Source organism: Anneissia japonica, unplaced genomic scaffold, assembly GCF_011630105.1.
Source record: "Anneissia japonica isolate Jap-2015-1 unplaced genomic scaffold, ASM1163010v1 scaffold324_len738069_cov173, whole genome shotgun sequence".
Taxonomy (NCBI): Eukaryota; Metazoa; Echinodermata; class Crinoidea; order Comatulida; family Comatulidae; genus Anneissia; species Anneissia japonica.
This window is the reverse complement of record NW_022692196.1, coordinates 160,496-170,988: the sequence shown is the minus strand read 5'-3', so window position 1 is coordinate 170,988 and position 10,493 is coordinate 160,496. Positions and strand designations below refer to the sequence as shown.

The following is a 10,493-nucleotide window of genomic DNA, read 5'->3' as shown; positions in this document are numbered from 1 at the left end:
GTCCTATTGTAAAGCTAGATAAAAGCAAGACCACCCAACATTGTTCACCCTGTTGCCCACCCACTTTAACAATGGTATATTCCAATTGGGTGGTTTATGTCCTGGGTGGTTTATGTCCTGGGTGGTTTGTGTCCGTATACCTTACCAACACACACAGGTTAGCACAATGTACAAACACCACGGTTGAGTTCGATATGAAGTTTAATAAATATCTCTCATTCGATTCTGGAATGCAGAAAAGAATTATCAAATATGTATAAAAGTAAACAGCATAACAAAATAACATTCAGATTCCAAATTAACCTTTGACTGCACATTATAACCTTCATTTCTCCTTTAAACACCAGCTTTATCAATATTCATAATCATAACAACATGAGATACAGGTATAGCTTAACAAGTATAACCTTTTGATTAATTAACGTATTGAATATGCTATAAATGTGTACATGACTTTCATAAAACAATCTGTAATCAAAATATATTTCTGAAATATCACTCGCAATGTTAACCGTTAAACTTACTATTTTGCCGGGTATAAGTACATTCAGGTCAGCCGGTACAAGTTACAGTATATGAAACAATATATGAATCATAGCCTAAAGAAATAACATAATTAATTACTAAAAGTAACATAAATACATGGTGAAATAAAATTGCAATATTAAGGGCACATTTAGCAGATTACCATCATTTCCTTATAAACTATCTGGTTAGCCCTAAGGCTCAAACAAAGGAATTGGTACAAAACAAACGATTATCTCAATACACTGTTAATCTGCTACTCAGCATCAATTGGGTATCAAATCTCAAATCGGAATCACTCAAGCGTGACGCACAAAAAGTAAAATAGAGTTCTTAATTCAACAGGTCAATCAATATGATTTTAAGTTACACAATAATTCCAGTAGGAAATAAAAATAAGTTTGGATATATACCTAGAACAGCATAAAATAACCTATGACAGATAAGTTAAATCATAATGTATTTAGGTCTAACATAGCATGACAACCAAACAATCAAATACTGTTCATTAGGCCTAAGCCTATAGCATTCAAAATGGCAGCCTATACAATTTAACACATGTTCAATGTCAATCTTGCCATTAAATACATAATACTAAATGCTATGAACAAATGAAAACAAATATAGTTTCATAGACTTACATTCATCATTTCAGCTTTAACTTTAATCAGTTTTCTGGACAGCTCAACAAAAACATGTTCACTCTAGCTTCATCTGGCTTGGCTGTGCTTTCAAATAGCGAGGGCGCTACACAAAACTAATAGGTGGCGCTTTAAGAGCACTAATTACCATTTTAAGATTATACCAAATCTTACAGTCTTGCAACTAATTTTTTCCAACTGCTGTCTTTTGTCTTTTTTTTCTTTATGTTTTTTTATGTTTCCTTAAGCATGGAATTCCTGTTGTTATTTTTTTTTCTGCTTTTGGAAATAAACAAAAGTTGGAAATACAAGAAAAAAAAATTCAAAAATAAAATTTGTGCTAAATTAATATATAATAATAATAATTATAAAAATAATAATTTCAATTTTTCTTAAAGTTATATGCTATTTTAACATTTTGTCTTATATCATGCCATGGTTTTTGTGGTTTTATTTTCTTTCCTCCTTTTTTTTGGTACTGTTTATTATTTTGCTTGTGTGTATAATCTTTTCAAAGGAAAATAGACCATTTTGAATACCAATACTGTGTTTTGTTTAACTATACATTTCTAATCAATTTAGTTTTTTCTGCACTCCTTTGGAAACCAACCTTCTGGTTTAAAAGGTCATCCAATGCTTCATCTGACCTTATCAGTTTATTATTATTATTATTTCTGCTTTTGGTGTGAGTGTTGGTCTGCTTGATGTTTTCTTTTGTTTTTTGATGTGTAAAGCTGTGTTTTTTTCTTTCCTTTATGTTTTTTGAACTGTATGACTTTTCTCTAATTTTTTGATGTTTTCCTTTGCTTTCTTGAATGGTTTTACCTTGCAACTTAATTTTTCCCATACCTGACTTTAAACAAGTATTGTCCAGTTATCGTTTGATTGATTATATCAATAATAGATGCATTTGTGTATATTTTTAAGCAATTCACAACAACGTTTTATATTTAATTGTTTAATTGACCTTATTAATTATATATTTTTCATCATCCCCATCAAGGTGATCGGTCTTGATTACAGTAGTCGGTTTCTTGAGGCAGCGATTGCTTTACAAAACACAGGCACATTAGATTATCCAGAATACAGACCAAAGGGCGTTAGCAGCACTAAGAAGTTACAAATTAATGATTCCTGGAGCAAAAGGAAGGCGATTGTTCCTCATGATATTGACAGAAGCAGAGTTGTATTTAAGCAGGTATGAGCCTTCCCAAACTGTCAATCAACTGAAACTATATTTCACCAATCAAAGGCTTATGAAATTGAATTTTCAGGACTTGGTGTCTTTTTCTATGATTTTATTGTGGTAACCTGAATAACTCTGTATTCCATTACCTGTTATATTGTTTGAATGACTTTCTCAATTAAATGTTAAATGTTTGTACTTGAACGCCAATGGTGGCCTAAATTTGAAGGATCTGTGTCCTCAATTTTCTTTCAGCTAAAATGTTATGTATTTGAAACCTTAAATCATATGCATGTTCCTTTTGGCAGCTGCCCAAAAAAAAAAAAAAAAAATTATTTTATAAGAGCTGTTTTAAATGCCTAAAGCCAGTTACTGCATGTGATTTGTTTCAAAGATTTCCAATGGGGGAGCGACTGGGGCTCGGGAACGACTGGGGCTGGGGGCACAAGCTTTTTTTTTTAGGGGTGTGTGAGCTTTCTCCTTCCGCGCATCCCCTAGATACGTTACATGGATAATAATATTATTTGATAATTGTATTCCTTCATTTTATTTCCAGTTAACATGGATTCCAAATGAACTGATGGATTTCAATCTCGTCGTTCTTGATTTCCTAGACCGAGTCATGAACATAGAAGGTAACTTGATTTCTACATGCTAACTTCCGTCGGATATCCCATGTGCTTACTTATACAAATCCTGCAGTGTTGATTATGTGCATTGGTCGTCTCAAATTTAAGCAAAATATTTTTTTTTTCTTGAAGCTTAAAAAAATATTTAAAAAATCTTTTTTGGCAATAAACTTCTTCGAAATATTCTTGGTAAAATGCTGCTCTTAGATATGAATCTGATTCAACAGGAATGTAACAGGAAATTTTATTGCATAGAGGTACATACCAGTGTATGTACTCTACTATTTGTATAAAACTAAATTTAGTAAAATAGTGAAGTATACAGAAAGTATCTTATTAATAGCATAACAAAATGCAGAACTTACAAAACTAGAGGTGTGTCTGCCAAGGTAAAAATTGTTTTAATAGTTGAATTTAGTAAGTATTTAGTATAGGGATGTACACGTAACTGGCTTTGTATATCTGTACATGGTATGTTTGTGAATATACAGTAGAGAACACTCTAGATTAACTTTTTCAACCAGCATTTTTTCCAATTAGTTTTGAATGTAAAATAGGGGACTTGTAAAAATCCTGGGTGTATAGTTAATATAAACTGGTTTTAACAGACATCAACTGGAATTCAACTGGTTTTTACAGGTACCAACAGGTATCAATAGGTTTCCAAGGGTATTCAATTCAATTCAATTAATTCGATTATGAACTGTTTGAATGTTACAGTCATGACTTAACCCTGGAACTCACTGTTCATGGGCGATAGAGAACGCAACGTTATGATAAAAATTAATTGCGAAACACAAAAGCCACTGAATTATAAACATTTAAATCTTTTTAAAAATATAGTCATTCGTCTATGGAACCTACTACCTTAAATACATCTCTGCAAGTTTGTGGTTGCCTTAACCATATAAACCCCTAACATGAAGATTGTTTTTTTAACTGAACGATTAATGAAACCATCAAATTTCTCTCTTTAGTATCGTTGTTTATTGAATAACACAACAGCTACATTTCAAGGCTCCATTTTCTCTTTAAGTATGGAAACCCCAAGTTTCTGAAACTTCATTCATTAGTAATATTTAGAAACAAAGCATTGGTTTTCCTATCAAATTTTGGCAAGCATTCTTATAGTAAAAGCAATTTTAAGATTTTCTAGATGCTTTGCCAATAGAATGAATTTTGAGAAGTGTCTCATGGTAGGCAAGAGTGATAAACCATTTTCCAGCTGGGAATGAAGTTTACTAAACTTTCTCCCTTGCAAGTCCAAAATTGTAATATGTCTAAAAGTTATTTGAAATAATTTAAAATGCATTGTGTAAATAAAATATACCAGAATCAAGTGAAATGATTTTGGGTGTAAATATTCCCTGTCTTTTAATCTCACTCTTCCTGAAAAACATATGAAATGCATACAAAAATGTTGATATTCAACAAAAAATACTTTACTATAAATAAGAAATAAGATATTATGTGCATAATTATTTTGTATAGTATTTTTAATACAATTAATATAATAAATATAATTTAATTTATCTTATTTTAAATCTTGATTATTACCATACTTTTAACTTAATAATATATAAAATATATTTATAAAGCATCTTATGTCACAAAACTCAAAAAGTATTGGTATATATCAAAAAGCTTTTGTTTTTATTTTTACATTAATTTATACATTGATAATCAGAAATCAAATTTACATTTTCTACCATGTAGCAAATTAAAGACTAAATTAAGACTATTTCAACATCTTTGATTGCAAATTCATATTTTGTCTAACATTGAGAAATCTATTATTTTGAAGCCTATGAGGAAGAAGGCCTATGACTTCTTTTCCCAGTCCATGACACACTACTTTTCATCAAAAAATGTTTCTGTTACTATGTTTGTGGATGTTTTGTAGAATCTTTATTTTCCCAGTGGTGTATCTAAGACAGTCAAAGACTTGTATGTTTAGCAGATGTATCTCCGTACTGTATTTAAACAAGAGAAAAACAAGACGAAATCTGATGATTGATCCTTGTCCATTCCTTCTATTGCTTGAACTAATCTGTTAAGTTTCTTTTATATTAAAACTTGTCACCTTGGAATTTTCCAGCTTGGCTGTTGAGGCTTTGGGAGATAATTGTACCGAGTGGACTGGTTATTATTACATCACCAACTGAGTGGAATGAAGAAAGACTCTACAAATTCATTGGAAAGAAGTAAGTTAATACTTAGCATTTTGTCAATTGTGTAATGCCGGGGCGCATTATTTTTTTTCCTGTTCACTTAAGGCAGAAATTACAGAGGCCGCTATTTTAGGTCAGTTAGGTGAACTGATAGACATGAATATGCATGCCATTACTTTCCCCTCGCGAGTCGCGAAAGCAGTGTTCGCTGCTTGTGGAATATGAAATTGCCTGTGATGTGAAAGCTACGAAGGTGTATACTCTAGTAAGGTAGGCCAAAATCTCTTGGTACCGTAGTTGATCGAGACAGTGTAGTCAACACAGTGAAAGTTAATGGACTAATGTTTAGTATTAATTATAATATCCCTATGCCTAGACACTGTTTACGTACATCATGGTCTTTGATAGTTGCATAAAAAGCAGCGTTGAATCTGGTCGGTTATTTGAGTAATACAGTATGGCATACATACAATGTACCATATGAAAATTCTATGTCCAGTATTGTTATAATGTTGATTTCTAACAAACATTTCGTTCATATTCAATATAAATAAAAGTAATAGGCATAGATTTATACAGCAATAAACATACCAAATCTGACGATATTCTATTATATGTCTTACTCTTTATATTAAAGGCTGTCTACCCAATTAAAAAAATTGAATAGCTTAGTTAAAACGGTCGAAATCAGACGGAAGTGAAAAAAAGCTTTCACTTAATTAACAGAAAAAAAATCCTTAAGTAATTATCAGCCATTGAATCATGTAAAAACATACAGCAAATAGGTTTTCTCTTTAAAATGTTTAATTGTAAGTTAGCAACTGTGTCCGAAGTACTCGTAATTTGTCTCCGAGCATTTCTAAACGTTTATATCCTTCAAAATCAGTACTATTATAGGGGCATAGGCCTACAATTGCTACAATACATACCATATCTGGGATACTATACTGTAGGCCTACTCAAATAGCCAGATTCAATATTACTGTTTAATTTAATATTTACTGTATACTGTTTAATATTGAAAGACCATGCTGTACATAAACTGTGCCTGGTCATAGGGATATTAATACAATTATAGTCTATTAATTTTCACATTGTCTTACCAAGGCCTATTTAACATATTTCGGCCTCCATAGTGTTCATCCACACATAAGCACTGTAGCTCACTCGATATAGCACTGAACTCTGTTTCGCGAGGTGGATGTCTGGTATGCATATTCATGATATTAGTTCACCTAACTGACCTAAAATAGCGCCCTCTGTAATTTCTGCCTTAAGTGTATAGGAAAAAATAATGCTGCCGGGGCATATGCTGGTTTCATTTTGGGGAGGTGGAGGAATTACGTGTGATGGATGAATATCGTCAAGGTGGAAGAAATTAATGTAGCAGTCCCAAAGCAATCAGTATGTAGTGATTGTATGGAAATAAGCTTAAGGGATGGTTGGGCGATCGAGGAATTTTAGCGAGAGAACAAGGTATTATAATATTTATGATAAGTCAAATGGAACAATGCCTAATTTTACTTACTTCGATATTAATTGTATTTCTTCAGGTTGCAATGTGCTGATTCAACAATTATGACAGTAGACTATGATGGCGAAGATCCCGTAGCTAAGAATGTCACCATTTGGCAGCGAAAGTAAAATTTGTAATTGGCTTGTGAACATAAATGTGTTTTTCCCTCAACACTCAACACAACTTGTATTATAATTTTGTTGTGGCACGCGGTATAAAATGATTGGACATACGTATTCCATAGTATGAAGATGCACCTCTTTTTTTTATATCAAGTATAAAGTTTACCTGTTTTTGGCAATTTTTTTTTCGCAAATGAATGTACTGTACCATGTAATATTTTTTAATTCATTTCCGAGCTTCAGCAAAATTAGGCGTTAAAAACCGTTCCATCATTTGGAAAAGCAATTGTCAAATATGGCTGTCTTTTCCAATTTTTTTTTAATGATAAAACGGAAAAAATACTCCAGGTAATCAACTTTTTAGTCAAGTTTATAATATACAATAAATAATGCACTAAAATACACAGGTAAATGTGTTTAATAAGATAATAGCCGTAATATATATTTTTAGAAAATTAAGAAAAAGATAAAATTATGAATAATGAGTGGATATAAAATTAGTTTAATATAAAATTGTATGTTAGCCAAATGTATATTTATATGGTGCATGATACTGATTAATACATGGTATTCATAGGTATACTTACTTTATACATTCCATTTACTGCTATACTTTTACTATAATATTTAATTAATAATTGATAATTTTAAAGGTTCATAAAATGTTACATTCTGCTCAGTTGTTAAGATTTATTGACTCATAACAAACACTATATTAAATGAAGATGTTGAAGTGATATTTGAAATATGTCTACTCATTGTCATATTAGCATCCATAGTAACACCAAGATTTCTGACCTGCGCAGCAGAGTTAATATGGGTTTCACCAAAAACTAAATTACTCAGTGGAAGTTTTTCCAACTCAATCCAAACATTTAACTCAGAAATGCAATTTCAAGTAATTCTAAAGAGTATCAGTTGCGTCATGGATGGCTTTAACGAAAGATAAATCTGAGTATCGTCAGCATAAACATGGTAGGAAAAATTATATTTGCAAATTATATCCCGAATATGTAGGATATAAATTGTGAACCATTGTGGCCCAAGAACAGAGGCTTGAGGAAAAGAAACATTGAAGAAACTTTCCTGGGAAAAAGCGTCCCTTATACATGTATACATGTTGACGTCTGTTTGTCAGATAAGATCGACACCATTCGAGTGCACGACCTTCGACTCCAATGTGCTTACTTATGATTTAGGAAATAAATATAGGTCTGAACTTTGTAGGTGACAAAAAAGTGTTCTTCCTTATGTTGTGGTCATATTAGAATATAATATCATTAAAGACAATTCAACAAACAACATGAAACATATACTGTATCAAACTTTTAGGTTAAACTTTCCGCTTCCGAGCATGCATATAACGTATTTTTTTAGATATGATTTTTTCATGACAGTCGAGAATGTACTGATTATATAAATTGTAGATAATTACTGTTATCCGATGTGTGCATTGAAAATGTGACGACGAACTCAGGATACTGGCCTCGGTTGACAATATCAAGGTCCTGTTAATTAACCTTGCACAGGAGCCTGTCGTCACTGCTACGATGCCTCCCATCATCACATCATTCATCTTATCGCAATTATTTATTGTCCATGGTAAAATGGGAGAAAACTATTAATTCAATGTGTATTCATTCATCAATAGAAGTCTCGTAATGCACGAGTTTCTCAGCATCTAGAAAAAACAAAAATTTCCAAGACTACCGCAAACCACACCCCCCCCCCCAACAACCCCACGTCTAAAATAGTCTTCCAGCGATGGAACAAGCAAACATTACGTTCTCTTCCCATGACCCCGCCCACTCAGGGACCCCATTATGTGCGTGAGTGAGGGTAAAGCTCGGTTTCCATATAATCGCTCACCCTATCGGCGACAGTTGTCGGGAAGGTTTAACCTGGTTCAACTTTTCTGATTGCGTTGCAGACGCAGACAAAACAGTGCATTGCTAGCTGGCCTACGCAATCGGAAAGGCACCCCGATTCGTCTGTGAACCCCAACTGTCATATATACAATATCTGTCTCTTATACACATCTCACTAAAATACACAGGTAAATGTGTTTAATAAGATAATAGCCGTAATATATATTTTTAGAAAATTAAGAAAAAGATAAAATTATGAATAATGAGTGGATATAAAATTAGTTTAATATAAAATTGTATGTTAGCCAAATGTATATTTATATGGTGCATGATACTGATTAATACATGGTATTCATAGGTATACTTACTTTATACATGCCATTTACTGCTATACTTTTACTATAATATTTAATTAATAATTGATAATTTTAAAGGTTCATAAAATGTTACATTCTGCTCAGTTGTTAAGATTTATTGACTCATAACAAACACTATATTAAATGAAGATGTTGAAGTGATATTTGAAATATGTCTACTCATTGTCATATTAGCATCCATAGTAACACCAAGATTTCTGACCTGCGCAGCAGAGTTAATATGGGTTTCACCAAAAACTAAATTACTCAGTGGAAGTTTTTCCAACTCAATCCAAACATTTAACTCCTGTCTCTTATACACATCTAGATGTGTATAAGAGACAGACAATACATACCATATCTGGGATACTATACTGTAGGCCTACTCAAATAGCCAGATTCAATATTACTGTTTAATTTAATATTTACTGTATACTGTTTAATATTGAAAGACCATGCTGTACATAAACTGTGCCTGGTCATAGGGATATTAATACAATTATAGTCTATTAATTTTCACATTGTCTTACCAAGGCCTATTTAACATATTTCGGCCTCCATAGTGTTCATCCACACATAAGCACTGTAGCTCACTCGATATAGCACTGAACTCTGTTTCGCGAGGTGGATGTCTGGTATGCATATTCATGATATTAGTTCACCTAACTGACCTAAAATAGCGCCCTCTGTAATTTCTGCCTTAAGTGTATAGGAAAAAATAATGCTGCCGGGGCATATGCTGGTTTCATTTTTGGGAGGTGGAGGAATTACGTGTGATGGATGAATATCGTCAAGGTGGAAGAAATTAATGTAGCAGTCCCAAAGCAATCAGTATGTAGTGATTGTATGGAAATAAGCTTAAGGGATGGTTGGGCGATCGAGGAATTTTAGCGAGAGAACAAGGTATTATAATATTTATGATAAGTCGAATGGAACAATGCCTAATTTTACTTACTTCGATATTAATTGTATTTCTTCAGGTTGCAATGTGCTGATTCAACAATTATGACAGTAGACTATGATGGCGAAGATCCCGTAGCTAAGAATGTCACCATTTGGCAGCGAAAGTAAAATTTGTAATTGGCTTGTGAACATAAATGTGTTTTTCCCTCAACACTCAACACAACTTGTATTATAATTTTGTTGTGGCACGCGGTATAAAATGATTGGACATACGTATTCCATAGTATGAAGATGCACCTCTTTTTTTTATATCAAGTATAAAGTTTACCTGTTTTTGGCAATTTTTTTTTCGCAAATGAATGTACTGTACCTGTCTCTTATACACATCTAGATGTGTATAAGAGACAGAATTTGACGCTTGCGCTTCACTACGTGCGCGTACGCATGCGTTAAAATTTTAAAATGCTCTAAATCACTTTTTGACTAAATTAGAGCACGTTTTAGGCCATTTTGAGCATTTCAATTTTTTTTGAAATTTTCCACTACGCGCGCGCATTTTTACTTGCGCAGCACGTA

At 32.5% G+C, this 10,493-nt stretch overlaps 1 long non-coding RNA gene and 1 pseudogene across 1 annotated transcript; one reads left to right on the top strand and one right to left on the bottom strand.

Annotated features, from left to right (window-relative positions):
* The window catches only part of LOC117100196, a 32,816-nt pseudogene extending 24,753 nt beyond the window's left edge, over nt 1-8,063 (top strand).
* LOC117100175 lies at nt 184-1,244 on the bottom strand. Its single transcript, XR_004444095.1, has 2 exons — nt 1,167-1,244; nt 184-599 (listed from the first exon to the last, which is right to left on the bottom strand). It is a non-coding gene; the product is annotated as an uncharacterized LOC117100175 (long non-coding RNA).
* Nucleotides 8,064-10,493: the final 2,430 nt, after the last annotated feature.